At 42.9% G+C, this 23,174-nt stretch overlaps 1 pseudogene; it reads right to left on the bottom strand.

Moving 5' to 3' along the window:
- Positions 1-224: 224 nt before the first annotated feature.
- Positions 225-23,174, bottom strand: part of LOC119333839 — a 38,872-nt pseudogene continuing 15,922 nt past the window's right edge.

Genomic DNA, 23,174 nt, shown 5'->3' with positions numbered 1-23,174 from the left:
TTGAAAATTTTCGGGGTTATAAATAAAGGGAATTCGGCAACGACGGAAACCCTAGGTTATGAAGGGGATTGGTTCTACATGCTTATCTCTTCCTTATAATCTGATAATTAGCCTTAGCAACACACACAATATAATTCTTAATATTGTGGTTTGATAACGACGGGATAAAATGGGTCTTTCTCCATCATCAATGACACTAGATCAAAATGTATTGGGGCGAATTATCACTCACATGTGCGAGGTTTTGGTGTGATGATGCAGGGGGTGATCTCCAGCACGACCTTGTAAACGTGCAACTTGATGTTGTATTCTTGGTCCAGGAGCTCGAAGATGCACACATCCGACTTCTCTAGGTTGTTCTCCATGGCCAGCGCACCCCACCCAGCGCTGAATGCCGCGCGGGGACTCTCCCCGCCAGTGTACTCGTACGACACCTTCCACGGCTTCGCCTGTGGGTCCCACACTGTCATCTTCCTGCTCTCTTTGGGGAGAAATGTTTTCACGAACTTGTCTGGGATGATCTGTAGTTACAGGTCGATCACGATCAGTCAGTGAGCAATGCATTTTTAATGTATTGAAGGGAGAAATTGAATTGATAATTACCATGAAGTACGAGGCATAGACATCGTTGTGCTTCATTGCCTTGACGGTGAAGGGTCTCTCAGATTTGAACCTCCGTGCCCTCTCGATGGCATATTCCTTCTCCCTTTGAGTTACTGGATGCCTCTGTGATGTTAATCCCGGCCTTCTCATAACCTTGATGAGAATTAGTATAAAAAGATGGAGACTATCAGGATAGTTCACTTTAAGTTTGTTCTAATTAGTACTGGCAATATAATAAAAGGGCGCTCTTACATGAAGGAAGGAAGGAAGGAAGGTAGTAAGGAAGGAAGAAAGACATTTACCTCTGCCAGGTTGGTTTTCACCATTGCTCTTGTTGAACATCGGGAATTGATTCTGCTTACTAAGCCTTTTACCAAAAGATTTGTGCCACGTGGTTAAGTCCGTGCACACGGATTCTGGCGCGAATACACCTGTATGAACTATATGTGGGTAAAGTTCATTAGCTCCATGACAAGAGCATATAGATAGGAACCATTTATAGTATAAGACCAGTGCTATGTAGCTAGCAGAGCATATTAATAGCTCGATGACACAACATCTAAGACATCTCAACCAGTATATGTGTGTGTGTGTGTGTAAAAAAGTACTACTCAATTTGAAATCGATTTGTTACCCGCCAAATTATCACTTGATGTTGTTTCTTCCGAAGCCGTTTTGAGGGGAACTCTTTTAGATGCTGAAGCAGAAGACCTGGTATAAACAATTGAAGGGACAACAAAGCTTTTTCCCTTATCCTTGGAGTCCTTTGATGGATGACTGGCCAACTCTGCTTACAATGGATGTGCACATAGGTTAGCTAGATAACAAGAGCCTATGAATCATGTGACAACATTTAACCATCACAATATATAGTTATATTGAAATTGATCCATCCAACGGTTATTCTGAATTACCTGCCATATTGTCACTTGATCCTGCTGACTTAGAAGCAGAACGACCAGATGGAGACCTTATCTCCTCAGGCTTGGACATCATGGGTGGACGATGCTCAGATTCTTCTTACAGTTTGAGGTGCACATAGACAAATGTTAGCTCAATAACAAGAGCATACAAATAATTTTACAAAATCAAGCCATCTCATACCAATATATAGGTAAAAAGTACAACACATACTAATTATTTTTAAATCGATCGATCGATCAGAGGGTTCTTCTTAATTACCTGGCAAACTGTCGCTTGACGCTGCTCCCCCAGAAGCTGGATCACCAGATGGAGCTTCAGTGTTTTTCCCCTCTGCGGGCCTGGACTTCTTGGATCGGTCCACGTGTGCCATGATATCATCAACCTTCCTAAACCTAGCCCTCTTCCCAACCACAAAACCATCGTCGGTCTTGCGTCGATCGTCCTGCTGTTGTTGCGCTGGTTCTAGAGCATCGTCGCTGCACATGCGATGTTCACAGTCTTCCTCATTCCCCAGAGTTTCTGATAACATGTCTTCAACTTCCTCTGCCTCTTCACCTTCTAAAGAATTTTCTTCTTCTTTTGAAGATTCATTTTGTGGTGTACCTTCTGCACTGGTGCCAGTGTGAGCGTCTTCTTCTTGCGGGCCAGTACCATCTGCATTGGTGCTCGTGAGCCCTTTGTCTTCCTCTCTGGCCATGTCGATGTCCTTGTGCTGCGGTTGGGCGAGAGACGCGTATGGAGCCTCGCAGGATGATGGCAAGAAAACCATCACTGAGAACTGTGACTGCCCGTTGTAACGGAACACCAGCAGGTAGCCATACCCGACACGATGGTCGGAAAGGAACTCCTTCCATCCACGCGCAAAGCATAGCTCCCCGGATGAAAGAACATGCGGTGCCCCCATGTTTGGTTTTGCTAATTGATGACAATCTCTATGGACTAATGCTTTCCTTGAGTTATATTTGAAGGTTTTGTCCATAGGCTTTTCTTGGAGTACATGTGTTGGTTTCAAGGAGAGTTTGTGTCGACCAAGGTGCTATTCAAGGAATTATCCAAAGATTGGTCATTTGGGAGTTGAGCTTATTGCAAGCATGTCTTGAAGAAGAAGATTGTGTGATCATTCATGTTTACCTTCAAGACATCATCCAAACGAAGAGAGTTGGAAAGATTCAAGGTTGATCAAGACTAAGTCAAGAGTAAATCAAGTTGATCAACTCACAAAGAGTAGAAGATGTACCGAGAGGGATCAAGTGATCCCATGGTATGGTAAGCATTGTCCATTGCACTTTGTGTACTAACCCATGGTCTATGTGAGAGTCTATGTGGGGTTAGGTACGTGTCCATGGGCTTGCGTCAAGAGGATGATATCATACAACCCATGGAAAGGATGACATCAAGTGGTGATCATCATCAAGATTGCCGTGTGCAATTTCAAGTGGAGAATCACGAAGAGATCAAGTGCTTGAAGCTTGCCATCCATTGTGGTGTCAATGGACTTGTGAAGATGTGCCGAAGAGTGGCTCACCCATAGTGGAGTATGGGGGAGCAATCATCTAGTCTTCATCGACCCAACGCAATCAAGAAAGGTTGTCCATCTTGAGGAGGACAAGATCGTCATCATCTAACTCAAGTGGATCATGTGCAAGGCAAAGGTTTGCCCTTGATAGGTTTTCTATTTTACCGGTCTCATGGTGGTAGTTGGGAGACCGGGTTATAGGATCGATAGCCGTACTATCAAGGGGGGCTCTCAAGTGAGTAGCTTGATCGTATCGTTCGTCGAGAGCTCAAACCATTGCATCCTTGCATCATGTTTCTTGGTTCTTGTTTGGTTCTCTTTGTGAGTCTTAGAGCTTATGGTCATCTTGATTACAAGCTTGAGTTTATCAAAAACGGAGTTCGCATGCATCTTCTATGATGTTTTCGGTGTTGGAGGTTTTACCGGTCTTTTCCGAGGAAGGGTTCTCACCATTTTCTTATGGGCCTTTTATCATTTGCTTCTTATTGTTATTTCTTTGAATATTGTGTTAGCCCTTGTCGCTAACTTTCCAACAAACTTGGTTTCATCGAATTCGGAGTCCGTTTGCAAAAGTTGTGGCGGTTTTGGTGTTCTGAAAAGGCTGCAGCGGTACTACCGCGAATTGGAGCGGATATAATTTTTTACTACCGCTCCAGAGCAGTACTACCGTGGCTCCTACAGAGGTAGTACCGCTCCGGACCAAAAACTTGTCCCAAGTCTTGCGGTGGTAGGTCCGGATGTATTTTTTTAGTAGCACTCGCAAGCAGTAGTACCGCTACCATTCGCGGTAGTACCGTGAGGTCGAGCGGTAGTACCGTGAGGACGAGCGGTAGTACCGCTCCGGCGGTTCTTCTGGCCTTTTGCCTCCTCGCTGTTGTTTTTCAAAGGGGTACTTCCGCCCTAGCGGTAGTACCGCTCCTTGGAGCGGTAGTACCGCTCTGTGCGGGCTGTGAGCATAACAGTTGGTTTTTCCCCACCTATAAAAGGGGGTCTTCTTCCCCAATGAACCTTATCCTTTTAGCTCGTGTTCTTCCCCCATTGTTGACCTTCTTCGAGCTTGCTAACTCTCAATCCCTCCAATGATTCTTGCTAGTTCTTGAGGGAAAAGAGAGAGGAGATCTAGATCCACGTTTCCACCAATCACTTTCTCCTCTAAGTGAGGGGAACCCCTTGGATCTAGATCTTGGAGTTCTTTGTGTTCTTCTTTCCTTCTTCCTCTCATTCTCTTCCCTAGCATTAGTTGCTTTGGTGGGATTGGGAGAGAAGGACTTGGGCACTCCGTGTGCCCTTGCCATTGCATTTGGTGCATCGGTTTGAGTTCTCCATGGTGATACGTGGAAGCGAAGTTTGAGAAGCTTATTACTATTGGGTGTTTGGGCACCCTAGAGCTTGTTCCTCTTGGGTGCCTTGGCGCCCTAGACGGTTGGTGGTGTTCGGAGCTCAATCATTATGGTGTAAAGCTCCGGGCAAGCGTCGGGGTCTCCAATTAGGTTGTGGAGATCGCCCCGAGCAATTTGACAGGTACCGGTGACCGCCCCCAAGGGTTGCCAAAGTGTACAGGTTCGGTGACCGCCCCAAGGGTTGTCATTTGTACGGGCTCGGTGACCGCCCTCAAGGGTCCCTTAGTGGAATCACGGCATCTTGCCTTGTGCGAAGGCGTGAGGAGATTACGGTTGCCCTAGTGGCTTCTTGGGGAGCATTGTGCCTCCACACCACTCCAAACGGAGATTAGCATCCGCAAGGGTGTGAACTTCGAGATACATCATCGTCTCCGCGTGCCTTGGTTATCTCTTACCCAAGCTCTTTACTTATGCTCTTTACTTTGTGATAGCCATATTGTTTCTTATCATATATCTTGCTATCACATCGTTGTTTATCTTGCTTAGTATAAGTTGTTGGTGCACATAGGTGAGCCTAGTTGTTGTAGGTTCTGTGTTTGACAAATTAACCGTTAGGTTTATTCCGCATTTGTTCAAGCCTAAACCGTAATTATTTTAAAGCGCCTATTCACCCCCCTCTAGGCGACATCCACGATATTTCAATTGGTATCAGAGCCTCGTCTCTCTTTGTTAGGCTTAACCGCCTAGAGAGTAAAGATGTCGACTAGGGGATTAGGATTCTCTCACACTCTTAGTTTCGATGGCACAAATTTTGATGTTTGGGTAATTCGCATGCTTAATCTCTTTAGGGTCATGGACCCAAATTTAGAGCGAATTGTAGATATGGGTTTTTCTCCTCCAAAGGATCCTCAAAGATTATCTTTAGAGGATGAGAAAAACTCTTATCTCAATGCTCAAGCTTCTAATGTGCTTTTCGATGCTTTGAGCAATGTAGTTATATTTCAACTCATGCCATTCCGGGATGATCATGAGTTGTGGACAAAGCTTCAAGATAAATATGGCGTGTCCAAGTTTTGTGGGGATGATTGTTCTCCCTCCACATCCGGCCGTATAGTCTTCTCAACTTCTTCTACTTCACCTACATGTGGCTTGCCACAAGGTAATGATATGGTGAGTAGTGTTGGTCCTTGCAATGATGATAGTATGTTCATTGTGGATGATCCTTCATCACTATCTTATTGCAATGCTCCTTCTTTGGGCTTTAACACTTCGAGCACTCCAAATGTTTCACATGCTTGTGTTGATAGTCCTTGCATATCATGTAGAAATTGCTTGACTAAATCCCATGATGATATGTTTACTATGTCTTGTTGCCATGATAAAAATGCATATATGTCCTCGAATTGTTGTGCTAACAATGTAGAGGAAACCCAACACCCCATGGAATAAGATGTGGTCTTGAATGGTGCTTCAACGGATCCTTCATCATCATCTATTGCATTTTGCCTTATGGCCAAGGCTTCAAAGGTATCTCCCACTTTGAATCCCAATATATCTTGTGATGATGGCAAGAGTGATGATGATGTTGATTATGATGAAGAGAATGATAATGTTGCCTCCTTAAAAACTAAGGGGGAAATGATTTTTAAAGCTTTTCACAAAAATAAACTTGCTCGTTCCAACTTCATGGAAATCATGTCTCTTGCCATTGAAGGCAAGAAATACATTGAGGAGTTGGAATCTCATCTAGAGGAGCATGAGGTCACCATTGAGAAAATGGAAGCTCATGAGCGTGATTACGCAAATGAGATCGCAGAGCTATCTCAAGCTCTTGAACATGAACAAACCACATCCAAATCTCTTGAGGAGACCTTTGCTCTAGAATTATCTAGAATAAATGAATCTCATGATAGAGCACTCGAGGTGGCCAATGATTTCAAAACTAAAAATGCTAAGCTTGAAGTTGCTCATGCTAGACTCCTTGAGGATTTTGAGCACCTCGAAAATGGCTCAAGGGTCATCAAGGGTGAGCTCATCAAACTCACCGAGTCTCATGCTCAACTTAAAGCTTCATATTCAAAAGAGCTTGCCAAGTTGTCTTCTCCTCTTGTTGCTAATGATGATGCTTGTGCTACTAACTCTATCTCTTGTGAAGCATCCATATTAAAGGAGAATGTTGAGCTAAGGGCTCAACTTGAGTTGCTATCTAGCAATTATGGGATGTTGGAAGAAAATCATGTAAACCTCACAAGCTCTCATGATGATCTTCTAATATCCCATAATGTGCTAAAGTTAGCTCATGAGGCCATGCTTGCTAAGGTAACATCTAGTGAGCCTCATGTGGATACTAGCATTACTTTTGGTCAAAATGTTATATTGCCTTGTGCTAGTCCTCGCGATTCATCCATGCATAACATTGGTACATCTTGTGATGAATTGCTTTCCTTGCCTTGTTGCTCTAACGATGAAGCTTATACTTCCTCTAGTACTTGTGTTGAGACTAACCATGCAGAGAAAATCAAAGATCTCAAGGCCCAAGTCACTTCTTTGAAGAAAGACTTGGAAAAGAGTCATGAAGGAAAATTCACACTCAACAATATCTTGAGTGTGCAAAAATCCCCCAATGACAAAGGTGGACTTGGATTCAACTCCAACAAGAAGAAGAAGTCCAAAGTGAACAAAAAGAAGGGCCAAGAACAAGTCAAGAATTCGGCCAAGATTGTTTGCTTCAAGTGCAAAGTAGAAGAGCATCATGTTAGATCTTGCCCATTGAATAAGAAGGCCATTAGTGACAAGCAATAAGGGAAGCGTCCACAAGTTTGATCTCATGCTAAACCACAAGTTGAAGAAAGTCCTCTTCCCAAGAATCCTCAAGCTAATGCTTCTCAAGTTGAGAAATCAAGTGAGAAGAAAGTGAAGAGTAGACGTTGCTACTTATGTCATGAGAAAGGTCACCTCGCCTCTTCATGCACTAGTGGTAACTTATCCAACCCAATTATTATTGATGATATCTATTCTCTTGGGAAGGATAAGGTTGGCAATGTGTTTGCCAAAGTTGTTGGTACTCAAAGTGGTGTCAAGAAGAGAACCATTTGGGTAGCCAAGCCTATTGCGACTAACCTCTTAGGACCCAACTTGGTTTGGGACCAACAAGCTCAAACTTGATCAATAGGTGTTGTTGGAGGGCATTGGAGACTTGGCTACTTTATGAAGAATTAAGGGGACTTCATCATTCTAATTGTCTCAAGCCAAGTTATTCGAATTATCAAGTTTCTATCTTATATCCAATGTTTCTCCATGCGGTAACTCGTGCTTAAAGTGTTTACATTGATAGTTACTTACCCCTTTGCATGTTTGGTTTTGTTCCTTGCATGTGTTTGTATATGTTGTGCTTCCAACTTGATTATCTTGAGCAATCAAGTATGTGTGTGTTGGTTTGCACATCATGTACGTGTGTGTCATGCATTGAGCCTTTGGGAGTGATGTGCTTTGTGCACCTCACAATCCTATATATGTGTGTACATGAGTAATACCATATAGTATTGATATCTCTAGATTATCTAGTCGCTATGTGGTATGTCTTCTCATGAGAAATTCAAATTCTATATTGTCCATTAATTATCTCGTGTTGGATCATTTTTTTTGCCTCTTGTTTATCTTTAATTGGTATCACATTATGGGGGAGTAATATTCTATGTGTATATTACTAGCCTAGAAAATGTGTACATTTGAGATATTGTCACATAGAATTGATATTGTAAATTATCTTGTTCCTAGGTGGCATGTTAGCTCTACAAGTTGCAATTTGCTTTTTGTTTGGTGTGAAGATGATGTCGGATATCCTTGTTATCTACCACCGGGAATTATTTCCAAATACTTCTTGTCTTTTGACAACTGGTACTCACTTATGTGTGGTAGAAATTATTGATCATCTTTACATTGGCCTTTGCTTTTATTTGCTTTATCTCTTGCCTAGGATTGTGTCAACTCCCATTGTATTCCATACCACTTGTGGATCTTGTTAATTTCTTGACCTTGTCTAGTGTTTTCTAGATATAGTGAAAGTGGTGATCCCACCTCGTGCATTTTGTATTCAAATGCAAACTCTCTATAATGCACTAGGCTTGGGGGAGCCATCCTATTCTCTATAAAACACTCATCTTGTGATCCTTATCAAGTGTGTGTTTGTGGAAGGCAAGCCGTTTCTTTTTGGTGCTTTGTGCCATCATGAAACTCTGTAGCGGGCTTGGTTTGTTTGGAACCATTCTCTCTTTTGGGAGTTTGACATCTTTTTTTGAGTGTATCAATGGATATCTCATTCCTTGATGTATCTTTTATGGATATCCTCCAAGTGATGATTTATTCATTTGGTATCTTTTCTTCGCTTGGTATTTCTTTGTCTTTTGGTCTTGCTTCTTGAAAGTCTTGAGCATGCATATTTACTTCTTGTAGTTTCTTTGGCATGTTTTCTTTCTTTGATCCAATATATAGGGGGAACTCCAGCAAGTCTCAAATTGGATGAGATGTGCATGAAATTCATTTTCATATCTATATGCACATATTAATGTGGAGTTTGTCCTATGTGTTGTTGGTTCTCTAACTCTTTGGTCCCAATGAGTTTGGGTACCATTTTGTTTGTGTTGTTGTTCTAGGAACAAGTGGAGATGCATTGGATGCTCGGCTCACTCACAAGGAAGGTGGTGTCACCATGTGCTTATTGGAGTCAAGCTAGGATGATTAATGAACTACTATCTACCTTTAATTGGCATCTACTACATCCATCCAATGGTATCTCGGTAACAAGTATCATCATCTACTTCATGCACACATTTCTTGCATCAACCTTTCGTAGGTTGTATCATGGCATGTTATCCATTCTCTCTTGTGATACTTGTTTCCTTTCTCAAAGCATCCCAACAATGATGTCTTGTTGCTAGTTGTGATGTCTTTGATGTTCGTGTGGTTGGAATTCATTTATATGCAATAAGACCATATCTAGCCTTGTGCTATGCTCTCAATCAAATATCTTATTGGTATATGTATGACTTCCGTTTGGATATCTTGTTCCTTCATGTTGTAACTATTTCGGGTGTACATCTTTCTTTGTAGATATATATCATCATGATTTCGTCTACCTAGAACCTTATACACTTGAGAGAAATTACATCTCTAGATGATATCCTTTCTTTCACGCCCACCTTGCCTTTCTTATGTTATTTCTTTGGTGGCTCCGTGAAAGCTTTTGCCTTGAGTGCGTATTGTATCTCGTTGCATCTTGATGCACTCTTGTGCGGTGAAGATTATTTTCCTCATGCTTATCTCTATGAGGCTTTTTCCATCTTAATTGGTATCCCTCGTCTTGATGAGGCTTTCATCTTCTATCTTCGCCACGGGTTGTCACAAGCATAGGTTCTTTATATGCTTATTAGTTAGCTTGTGAACCCATTTGCTAGTTGTATGTGGGAATGATAGGCCTTGCACTGTGTTGCCTCATTTTTTCAAGACTTTATTGATGCTTAATGCTCATCCGTACATTAATCTTCTCAAGTGCATTGTCTTGACTCACACACATCATTTTGGTTGAGCCCATTCTTAAGTTGCCTTTGTCACTTATTGCTCAACCATGTGTTTGTTACATGTACTAGGCTTAGTTTCCTATATGCTCACTTGCACTTGTTGTAAGTTTCTGTTGATTTTGGGGGAGCTATGATCCTATTTTGTGCACTTTGTATCCAAATACAAAGATTCTTATGTGTGCACAAATCATGGGGAGCTTCTCTAGTTTCTTTAGAACACTCCTTTGCTCTTATCATAATATCCTTTATTCATGTAGCTCGTAGGATCTTTGGCCTAGTTGGTTCAATTGGTATCTTTTGATAGCTTGCTTCAATTGGTATCTTTTGATTGCTTGATTGCTTGTTTCTCTCTTTGTTATGTCCTTGTGGCATATCTTTCCTTTAGCAATCTTGGTGCCTCAATATAGTTGGTCTTCCTCCAAGTATTACCGTTGGATATGTGTATTGCATTCCACTCTCTTGTTGAGAAATACACAATTTATGGAGGAACACAATTTATATTGGCTTTCTATGCTTTTCGCCCATTTTGTCAATCGATGCCAATGGGGGAGAAGTTTCAGAGAGTTTTGTGGAGAAGTCTTCAGAGTTTTCTCCTTGCTTCGGTTTTGTTCCTAAGCATTTGCATCTCCTACACATGCATTATTGGTTGTTGCATTGCTTGGTGATGCATAATTCCTTGTATAAACTCTCGTGAAAGTGATTGTCATCAATTACCAAAATGGGGAGATTGAAAGAACATGTGGTGCCCCCATGTTTGGTTTTGGTAATTGATGACAATCTCTATGGACTAATGCTTTCCTTGAGTTATATTTGAAGGTTTTGTCCATAGGATTTTCTTGGAGTACATGTGTTGGTTTTAAGGAGAGTTTGTGTCGACCAAGGTGCTATTCAAGGAATTATCCAAAGATTGGTCATTTGAGAGTTGAGCTTATTGCAAGCATGTCTTGAAGAAGAAGATTGTGTGATCATTCATGTTTACCTTCAAGACATCATCCAAACAAAGAGAGTTGGAAAGATTCGAGGTTGATCAAGACTAAGTCAAGAGTGAATCAAGTTGATCAACTCACAAAGAGTAGAAGATGTACCGAGAGGGATCAAGTGATCCCATGGTATGGTAAGCATTGTCCATTGCACTTTGTGTACTAACCCATGGTCTATGTGAGAGTCTATGTGGGGTTAGGTACGTGTCCATGGGCTTGCGTCAAGAGGATGATATCATACAACCCATGGGAAGGATGACATCAAGTGGTGATCGTCATCAAGATTGCCGTGTGCAATTTCAAGTGGAGAATCACGAAGAGATCAAGTGCTTGAAGCTTGCCATCCATTATGGTGTCCATGGACTTGTGAAGATGTGCCGAAGAGTGGCTCACCCATAGTGGAGTATGGGGGAGCAATCATCTAGTCTTCATCGACCCAACGCAATCAAGAAAGGTGGTCCATCTTGAGGAGGACAAGATCGTCATCATCTAACTCAAGTGGATCATGTGCAAGGCAAAAGTTTGCCCTTGATAGGTTTTCTATTTTACCGGTCTCATGGTGGTAGTTGGGAGACCGGGTTATAGGATCGATAGCCGTACTATTAAGGGGGGCTCTCAAGTGAGTAGCTTGATCGTATCGTTCATCGAGAGCTCAAACCATTGCATCCTTGCATCATGTTTCTTGGTTCTTGTTTGTTTATCTTTGTGAGTCTTAGAGCTTATGGTCATCTTGATTACAAGCTTGAGTTCATCGAAAACGGAGTTCGCATGCATCTTCTATGATGTTTTCAGTGTTGGAGGTTTTACCGGTCTTTTCAGAGGAAGGGTTCTCACCATTTTCTTATGGGCCTTTTCTCATCTTCTTCTTATTGTTATTTCTTTGAATATTGTGTTATCCCTTGTCGCTAGCTTTCCAACAAACTTGGTTTCATCGAATTCGGAGTCCGTTTGCAAAAGTTGTGGCAGTTTTGGTGTTCTAAAAAGGCTGCAGCTGTACTACCGCGAATTGGAGCGGATGTAATTTTTTACTACCGCTCCAGAGCAGTACTACCGCGGCTCCTACAGCGGTAGTACCGCTCCGGACCAAAAACTCGTCCCATGTCTTGCGGTGGTAGGTCCGGATGTATTTTTTTAGTACCACTCGCAAGCAGTAGTACCACTACCATTTGCGGTAGTACCGTGAGGTCGAGCGGTAGTACCGCTCCAGCGGTTCTTCTGGCCTTTTGCCTCCTCGCTGTTGTTTTTCAAAGGGGTACTTCCGCCCTAGCGGTAGTACCGCTCCTTGGAGCGGTAGTACCGCTCTGTGCGGGCTGTGAGCATAACGGTTGGTTTTTTCCCCACCTATAAAAGGGGGTCTTCTTCCCCAATGAACCTTATCCTTTTAGCTCGTGTTATTCCCCCATTGTTGACCTTCTTCGAGCTTGCTAACTCTCAATCCCTCCAATGATTCTTGCTAGTTCTTGAGGAAAAAGAGAGAGGAGATCTAGATCCACGTTTCCACCAATCACTTTCTCCTCTAAGTGAGGGGAACCCCTTGGATCTAGATCTTGGAGTTCTTCGTGTTCTTCTTTCGTTCTTCCTCTCATTCTCTTCCCTAGCATTAGTTGCTTTGGTGGGATTGGGAGAGAAGGACTTGGGCACTCCGTGTGCCCTTGCCATTGCATTTGGTGCATCGGTTTGAGTTCTCCACGGTGATACGTGGAAGCGAAGTTTGAGAAGCTTATTACTCTTGGGTGTTTGGGCACCCTAGAGCTTGTTCCTCTTGGGTGCCTTGGCGCCCTAGACGGTTGGTGGTGTTCGGAGCTCAATCATTGTGGTGTAAAGCTCCGGGCAAGCGTCGGGGTCTCCAATTAGGTTGTGGAGATCGCCCCGAGCAATTTGATGGGTACCGGTGACCGCCCCCAAGGGTTGCCAAAGTGTACAGGTTCGGTGACCGCCCCCAAGGGTTGCCATTTGTACGGGTTCGGTGACCGCCCTCAAGGGTCCCTTAGTGGAATCACGGCATCTTGCATTGTGCGAGGGCATGAGGAGATTTTGGTGGCCCTAGTGGCTTCTTGGGGAGCATTGTGCCTCCACACCGCTCCAAATGGAGATTAGCATCCGCAAGGGTGTGAACTTCGGGATACATCATCGTCTCCGCGTGCCTCGGTTATCTCTTACCCGAGCTCTTTACTTATGCTCTTTACTTTGTGATAGCCATATTGTTTCTTATCATATATCTTGCTATCACATAGTTGTTTATCTTGCTTAGTATAAGTTGTTGGTGCACATAGGTGAGCCTAGTTGTTGTAGGTTCTGTGTTTGACAAATTAACCGTTAGGTTTATTCCGCATTTGTTCAAGCCTAAACCGTAATTATTTTAAAGCGCCTATTCACCCCCCCTTTAGGCGACATCCATGATCTTTCACCGGAGATTTTAGCCAGCTCTACGGGCCATTTATTCCCGCTTGGACCTCTCAGGGAAACCATTGATGTACAATCTTCCAAGTATTTGTGGAATCCTACTCGAATGGTGTGGAACATATGTAGTCATACAAATTAATTAATAATGGCTGAAAACATGTCGAGCACAACCCAAACATGCATATATGGCATTTAACCTTTTCTTCCTATAGTCCAATCCTAGCTATCATTCACTGCTCAGTTGGCATTATATTTTGCAGAAATAGTAGTTATGTCTCTTTTATTTACAATCTACATTTTTTGTAAATACAAAAAATATCAACTTTCATGAAGTAGTTTATATTTTGGATATGTTATCTCTTTTATCCTTCTCAATGATAGAAACAATTGTATAGTACATGTTTCAAACATATCATTCACAAATTGAACAAAGAATCTATTGGGTGAAATAGATTATATATGTAAAAAATTAACTCTACAAATTAGGGAGCACCATTCCTAAATGTGAACCGCAATGGAAAAGATAACCTTCACAACAATCATGCAAAAATACAGTAGGTAAAAATGGGACAGCTAAAATGAGTTAGTCCCTTTCTTAGTTGTTATGAATCAAGAAAACCTACCATGTGTTCCATAAATGAATAGGATATGGGCACCCTAAAGAAGTGAGGGCAATTTTTTTGGTCATTCTGGTCCTTCTCATCCCTTTCCTTCGAATCCTCTTCCTCTTTACCATTCTCCTTCCTTCCCTTCTGCTCATTTATCTCCTTTTGTTCCTCCTCTTTCTCTTCATCAATTTCTTGTTGCCCCTGCTCTTCTTTCTCATTCTCCTCCTTTTCCCTTATGTGAGTTCTCCTTCTTCCCATTTTCCTTTCTTTTCCTCCAATCCTCTCTCTCCTCCTCACCATCCTTCTGATCAACAACTCTCATTTTCTTCTCTTTCTCCCCCTTGTTCTTAGCTATCTTCCTCTTCGATGAATTTTGCTTTTCCTCTGCTTTCTTATCACCTTCAGCTTCATTTTTCTTCATTTTCCCTTTCATGATAATATTGTCATCTTTCTCTTCTTTTACCTTGACCTTGTTATCTACCATGCCCATAGTGTTATACTGTTTTTTATGATGTACCATGATTGGACCTTTACTGATGGCATGTACTTCTCTATCTGCAATACAATAGGAGATATATGGCACATTAGCAGAATATAATACTTCTGTAATGGTAACAATGGCATGTAATACTCAAGTTTCACTCGAGGGCTGAATCTACATATGAAATGCTTTCCAAGTTTGGAATTTTGTTCTGACTATTCAATGATTATTCCAAACTACTTAGTTATTTTCAAGAACACTCATACAGAGTCCTTATGTTACAGATTTAACAACCAACATAAATATAATTGCCATATAAGATCTTCATGGAATAAAATAGAACACTACTTATCCCATATTAATATCCAAATATTCACACCAATACACATCATACATGAATGCTTGGAATATATATAGAGTGGCCACATGCATAATATTTTGGCGAGGCACACTTGCACATTTGTATATATTCATCTAACCAGGCAATCCGGTTTTCATACTTTATCCAATATATCCACTAATGGACCTTCATGTGCTCCCCATGTTTATCCTTCTAGAGAATCTGCCAAACAAACATTATTTTGTCTTAATGAGATTTAAAAATTCGATGACTCCATTATGAAAATTTAGCAAACCAACAAACATGCACATATTGTGTGTATTACCACCCTTGTGTTGAGACAAGAAAGGTATGGCGTAACTAGCAACCCTGCGGTTCTCACAAGAGAAAAGGAATGTAGCATTATACTAATATGAAATATTTTAATAAAACTAAATATAACTTTATGAATATAAAACAATATTTTTCCTAGTGGGATTCTTTCTTCCATATATATAGGGCATTAGATCATTCTTCCAACATGGCCAAATTTCCAATGCGAGGATGACAACACCAACAAAATTATTGAGTGTTTCACAAGAATCTATAACCCCCCCTAAAAGTGAGAAGACGGATACATCAATCTTATAAAGAAAACCTCTAGTTATATCCCACATGAATCTATGCTCAAGTAAAGCATTCAGAAACTATGAACACAGATACAGCCGTCCTTGTGTTGGGAAGAACAAAATCATGATGAACACTGGATTTATATAATAATAAGGCGAGGCATAATCATAACAATGAGCCAAAGATCTAACTGCGCTAACATATATCAGATATACGGTAGGGCTTACCAAGCGTCGTGAATCAATTGACTCGATGGAGAAGACGAGACGAGAGACTGCCTTGATTTAGATGAAGGAGAGAATGGTTGGTGGCGGCGGCGGCAGTGGTGGCTCGATGGACATTACGAGATTTTGGGGTTATATAGGGGGGTTGGAAGGGGGAAAACCCTAGGTTTCGAAAGGGGTGGGGCTTGGGAGAACAAAGGAATGTCCATGCTTAACTTTTCTAGGCCCATCATCATCAGTGGAACAATATAAATCTTGATAGGCCCAATTCTAGGCCCACGAGTTTTCCTTCCACATCTCCATGGTAATACTTCTACTGAAGGTCTATTTTGGGCCCATTTGTTGAGGGTGCCTCGTAGAGGGACAATCTATATATTTTTTATTCAAAATCAGAAAGCCAAATACGTTGATTTATGTTCATCTAGTATGTATTTTTAGTTTTGACTATTGGTTGCTAAACTTACTTTTATTTTAAAAAGAAAGCTTATTTTTACGACATTGTACAAAATATATTTGGATATGGGACCGTGTTCTCCAACAGAAACTACAGAGCATCGGTCAAACCAATAGACTCTTTTTGTATTTACCCACCTGATTTTTTTATTCATGTGTAAACAAGGGGATCGATGAGAGTTCTTTTTTCATATAATAAATATCATGATATTATGATGCACCGTACAATACACTTGTCTGTGAAAGTGTTTTCCTGTATAGTGTTGCCGAAAGGTTATATAGGTAATGATATTATCTCTTTCAAAACAAAATAAGAGGAAATCTTATAGATATTGATGGCTTGCAAGTACACAACATTTACTGGCAGCCTTTTCGAAGTAAGAGTATTGATCCCATAGGGGGTAAAGGAATTGTACTTTTGTCCCTTGTAGGGACTTACATAAATGTGCCTACAAGTAAATTGTAAACTCAAAGAAAAGTGACGGCGGAAGTATAATGATTTTGAGTAGAGTGTGAAATAAAAGTAAATGACACAAAAGGATGTAAATGAGCATAGTGGAACGAGTAAAGCATCAGAACTAGCATAGGATTAAAGCGTTCGGGAGTCCGTAATTCCCATTGGTATGTGTCTATCGCAACATATGTCAAAGCATAGTCGTAGCTAGATACTTGAGTCACACTTGATGTTTGTGATTGGGCGGACCTGGGTATAGAATACATTCTACCTGAGGTAGAATTCGTACCACATATGACACTACCATAGATTCCCCGCACCGGTTCTCACTACGGTAATTAAGGGTTTCCCCATGGACACGGACCCTCTAAGTCTTCTTTGTTATTCCTCTATAAATTGCAAAGACACGGAATTGGGGATTTTATTGTCACCTCAAATTACCTCGACATTTTAACCTTTACAATGACAATTATATGCCTTGTGGCCTTACAGCGAAAATATTGAGTGGGGCTCCTTCACAACATTCATGAAGGCTATTAAACCAAACATTCAACTGAGAAACTCATCTCCCTGTTAACATTTCATATCCTATACATACCAAGGTTCATCCATATCCCCAAGAACTAGGGGGTCTAGTTGCACACGGGAACGACGAAAATCATATGAATTGTGGTGGTAAACATGAATGGGAGAAACGAGTAATACACGTAGAAATCCATGATGGGTTAGGTATTACGACGAGATGGAGATGGATGACGGTGAAGGTTGATGAATGAAGATGATTGATGCCGACATCCTCTTGCATGTTGTGGTGATGATGGCAGTCTCCTCCTTACCAATCCCCCTCCAGATGTATTTCGAAGGCTAGGGTTCTTTGTTCTGGATATGTTTCTGGTCATGTCTTTGATCCCTCTACACAAGGGGTGAAGTACTTGACCAGGCAATGGCGGCGGCAGGCGGTACGACCGCTCGTACGAGCGTGTAGTGTAGTGTTTTGCTCTGGAGGCTTCGCTACGCACCCTTTATTCTCCCATTAGTTTCACCTTTTTATGGCAATATGTTATCACATTAATTATCATGATTTTATCAACATAAATTGGAATTCTTTCCTTTCCTTCAAAATCCTTTCCATACATGACAACCTGGCAAAATCAAACAAAAAGAAGTTCGTGAAAGCCGTGAAATCCGAAGAATCATGTACTACAAAACAAAATAAGAGGTGCAAGTCATCACATAATTTGGACTCATCAACTCCATCAAGCTTATGTCTTGCTTGTCACTGAGCAAGTAAAACAACTTCTAAGAAGGTCATCAAGATTTTATGAGGTGATACATCCAAAATGTATCTACTTTACCAACCACTTTTGCGAGGCATTTGCCCTCTAACTTGAATGATTTGGATAAAACTAACCCGGTCCGACGTTGTTTTCGGCAGAATTAGCCTTGGTTTCATTTTTTTTGCAAAAAATTAAGTTGTCCAGAATCCTGAAATTTTTTACTAATCTTTTCTGAAGGAGAAGTGTCATAGAGCCAGAAGGGGACACGTAGGGGGCACCATGGAGGCACGTGACCCCACCACACACCTTATGGGTGCATGGTCCTACCACGTGGGGTCCTGAGGCACCGCCTCATAGTCTCCTTTATCAACGAGCTTTGTGGATTACAGTCCTTGCTCTCGCCTTCCATAGATACACATGTTATACACCTAGTATAGGAAAAATGGAGTTAAATCATGAATTAATTGATGAACACATAACCTAGAAAACAATTTTGTTTTATTTCAAATCTCTTTTGGGCAAACCAGAAATCTATGACCAAAATTTAATCCGCCCGTGTAGACTCAACGGACTAGGCTACACTGGTCTTTTGTATGCCACTGACATGAGGACTTGGTTCTGACATAGGCATACTATGCTTTAACATAAGGAGGATTTCACCGTCCTATTCACAGATACTTGTATGTTCAGTGAACAAATAACGCACCGTGATTCATGAGGGAAAATGGTGGCGGGTTTACAAACCTTTGCTGGTCTTTTCGTTCCAAACGGCAGCTCCGATGTGATCTTCCATTCGCTAGGAAAGTTGCCTCCGCCGCTGATTCCCGTGATGTTATCGTCGCCATCGCCACTCGTGATGTTGGATTACTTGTCTCCCCCGTCAACACTACAACCCTGTGACCCTCATTCTTACCTCTATCCACAGACATCCGTTACCTCTTAACAATTATGGTTTCGCTCATGGCATGATGGTGAACGGGAATGATAAAGATTTGACAAGGTAGTATGCGTATGTGTCAGGACCCCGACTCAATGCCACATCGATCTAGCATGTAACACCTCATATCACTTTGCGGCCTCACGCACGGTATTCCCACGGGTGTCGCCTTACCTTTGCCCGGGACCGTTTGCGCCTTTTGGCACACGTATATGATAGTGTCGCTAGCATCCATATGATAAGGAGCCTGGGCTGACATGGCTAGTCGTAAACCCAAAGTGGCACAAACTTACAGGGACAGGCATCCATGACCCAGCATTGAACGTGTCGGTCAGCAGCAAGTGGGTCCGGGCTGTAGCTCTGGGCTAGCAGGACTCCGGTAAACCGAGCTGTAGCGGGCTAACAGGGCTCCGGTACTCAATGCGTGACATTTCCCCGAAGGGACAGACACAGGAACGAAGAAGGACACATGTCGGCCAGCCTAAGTGTTCCGGAGCAGTAGCAAGCTACCATGGCTCAGTGGAAACACTAGGAGACATTTCCAGGTAAGAGAGGCTACTAAGGATAAACAACTAGATAGTCAGATCCCACACATACCAAGCATTTCAATAACATACACACAATATGCTCGATGTGTGCAAATACAACATGGCATCACAACATGAATCTATAACTCAAGTATGTATTCATTAGGCTCCGAGGAGTGAGATATTACAAACAGGAGTCCTACGACCCAACATTCAGAGCATACAAGTCAAAACACAAGCGGAAGCTATCATGTCTAAGTACAGACATCTATAAATGAAAAAGGCTGAGAAGCCTGACTATCTACCAAATCCTGCCGAGGCACAAGATCGTAGCTGAGGTAACAAGCTAAACGTCGAAGTCCAGGCGGAACTACTAGCGAGACCGAAGTCTCTCTGCAAAAACATAAATTAAGCAACATGAGTACAAATGTACCCAGCAAGACTTACATCAGAACTAACTACATATGCATCATTATCAACAAAGGGGATGGTGGGGTTTAACTGCAGCAAGCCAGCTTTGACTCGGTGGCTAACCTAAACTACGACTGCAAGCAACTCTTTTGAGGTGGCGCACACGAGTCCACATATTCACCAACCAATACACCACTATGGAACCGCTCCCGTCTCCCTACGAGAACGCCATCCATAGCACTCACGATTATCTTGCGTATTTTAGAGTATCCACTTTCACTTGTCTATGAACTGATATAAGCAACCCAGAAGTCCTTTACCGTGGACACGACTATTCGAATAGATGATGTTAACCCTGTAGGGGTGTACTTCTTCATACATGTTTCCACCACTTAGCGTCTGCACACGACATGTGCTCGGCAGACTTCAAGCGAAAGCCGACGTGGGTGTAGACCACGACCTACCTAAACACTCAAGTCTCTAGTCCAGGTTTATCGCCTATTCGGGTTCCATCCATGAGGAGATCCGGACGGAGTTTCGCTCACAGCCCCAAACGATGTGTGCAGGGTTCCCGAGATACCTAACGGGTATCTGGTACACCCGGCCACGTGCCTACCGCATCACAGCCCACCCCTACGGTCAGCGCTGTCCACGGCCTCCAGCATACTACAAACACCAGAAACTACTTGCAACTCCTGGACAGAGGACAAGGGTGAATAAGAAGTCGAGCGGGGTCATATTTCAGGGCCCAATGCATGGTAGTAGCTGAATCATGGATCACAAACACAGAACTCAGTTCCTAAGGACGGCTTCAATGAGACAACCCACCATGTACTCCTACATGGCCTCTCACCGCTACCTTTACCAAATCGTGTTCACCATTTAGCTCACACACAGTAGGACATGTTTACACACCTCTGATTCATCCCCGATGAATCAGACCTGACTCAACTCTAAGCAATAGCAGGCATGACAAACAAACATGAATGAGTAGGCACAACATGGCTCAAACAACTCCTACTCATACAGTGGGTTTCATCTATTTACTGTGGCAATGACAGGTCATGCAGAGGATAAAGGGGTTCAGCTATCGCAGCAAGTAACAAATGACTCGTTGTTGTTCTAATGCAGTAAAAGAGAGCAGGGCGAGAGAGTAGGATTGTATCGGAATGAACAAGGGGGGTTTGCTTGCCTGGCACTTCTGAAGATAACATTGAGTCTTCATCAGTGTCAACGATCACATCATCGGTACAGCGTTTACCGAGGGGGAACAACATCGGCAAACACAGAAGAAACACGATCAATGCAATGCACAATATGATGCATGCTATGACATGGCAATATGAATGTGTTTTGGGCTAATGCATCTAGCAACAAGTTAAATGGGGTTGGTTTGAATACAAGATTCAAATTCAAACTCCATATGTGAGAGTTTAAATGCCATTTATTTGTTTTGTCCAAAACAGAGGACAAACATTGTTCAAACATGCATGAAAATGGTACAGATGGATTCCTTGAATTTTTCTGATAATTTTTCATATATAATTTGTTTGATTTGGAGTCACGGTTGAATTACTATGATTTTTAGAAGTTTTAGCTATTTTCTGAAATTTATAAATCATTTCCTGATTTATTTTAATTCCAGAAATACTTTACTGCATCAGCATGACGCATGTGTGACGTCAGCAGGTCAACAGGTCACTGTCCGGTCAAACCTGACAGTGGGTCCCGCGTGTCAGTAGTTAATTAAACTAACTAATTTTAGTTAGTACTAATCCTAACTTAATTAGCAGGCGGGTCCCATTCGTCATGGACCCAGCGGGGTCAATCCCGCCGGCGTTGAGTCGCCGGCGAGGCCGAGACGGCGGAGAGGCTCGGATTTTGTCCTCCGGCGACCAAATTAGCGGCCGAGACCACCTACAGAGAGCTAGCACTCTCGCGCATCCATTGGAGCAAGCGGGAGAGGCTGCAGTGGAGTGAGCTCGCCGGAGTCGAGCTCGTGGCGGCGGCTGGAGTACGGGCGAGGTCGGGGTTGGCGCTAGGGGGCACGGGAGGGGGAGCTGGTGTGTGTGTTAGGTTCCTGGTGAGATGTGGAGCACGTTGCCGTGCTCGGGAGTTAGCTATGGTGGCTCTGTCCTTGTCTGCGTCATCGCCGGCGGTGAGGAGCTCACGGCCCTGGTGAAAAGGGCGGCTAGAGTGCGGGAACGAGCGCGGGGAGGAGGGGGAATGGAAGAGGAGCTCACAGCGGATCCGGTAGAGGCAACGGCGTGGCCGGGGAGGGGCTGGAGCTCGCGAATCCTCGAAAGTTCGCCGGCGGCCGAAGGTTGGGTACGAGCTCCGGGAAGATGCTACAGGGCTCCTGCGGTCGAATGGGTTGGTGTAGAGGACGTAGAAGGCGATGGCGGTTCTGCTGGACTCATCGGAGAGGCACGGGGTGGACGGTGGCCGCGGTGGTGCTCGTCGGCGGCGGCGGGTGTGTTCGGTGGCTGCGTGCGAGAGAGCCAGAGGAGGAGAGGAGCTCGGGGAGAGAGAGTGAGAGGCCTGGGGGGGCGCGTGGCTGTCTCCGTGGCGCTAGAAGGGTCTCGAGGGCGTGACGCAGGCAGGGAGGAGGCCTCGGCGTCGCCAGCGCTCGCCACCGAGCTGCTTCGGGGCGAGGGGAGGAAGGCGACAGGAAGAGGTGGGCTGGGCCGCGCTGGGCCGGTTGGTGGGCGCCAGGTAAGTCCAGGTGGGTTCTCTCTCTCTTTCTTTCTCTTTTCTATTTTCTGCAATTGGTTTTGATTTGATTTAAAATATCAAATCATTTTTCTAAAACTTTCTGTAAATTGTATGTGATCTCAGGAACTAGTCCAAGGTCACAGGCATCTTACAAAAATATTTGAACTTTATTTCTTATATAATGGAAATAAATTCAACTCAAATATGTCATTGGTTTAAGTCAAAGGCCCAAAAATAAATAATTCTGTGATTCCAAAAATATTGGTTTGAATTTTACCTCTTACCAATATTTTCACAGAGTAACAGGAACATTTCTTTGGACTCATTTGATGAGATTTAAATGTTGGTTATTTTTAGAGGTCTTCTGAGGCTTTTGAAAATTCCTCAATTCAAATTTCATTTGAATTAAAACATGATGCTCACATGAGGGTCTAGCCTAGTGCATAACAGGACCAGGGATGTGACAACTCACCCCCACTAAACAAAAATCTCGTCCCGAGATTCAAGTGTAGGGTAAGGTGAAGGGGGAACGCAAACTAGTACAATCTTCATGATCCAGGTTGCACTTCAAATGAACGTTGATTTGATCACCATCATTGTCTCGAAGTCTTGCTCTGAGAACTCCAACTATCATGACAACGAGAGGAAGGAAAGACCCCAAAAGAATCGTTCTTCTCGAAGGTCGAACAACTCAGGATCAACTCATGGGATAAGGCATAGAACCATCTCTCGGGTTGAGACACGAAGCACACACCTAGAGGGATGGAGTGGAACAGATGACAAGGGCTCACTAGGT

This window comes from Triticum dicoccoides, chromosome 7A, assembly GCF_002162155.2.
Source record: "Triticum dicoccoides isolate Atlit2015 ecotype Zavitan chromosome 7A, WEW_v2.0, whole genome shotgun sequence".
NCBI lineage: Eukaryota > Viridiplantae > Streptophyta > Magnoliopsida > Poales > Poaceae > Triticum > Triticum dicoccoides.
The sequence above is the reverse complement of the archived record's forward strand: the minus strand, read 5'-3'. Positions and strand labels throughout refer to the sequence as shown.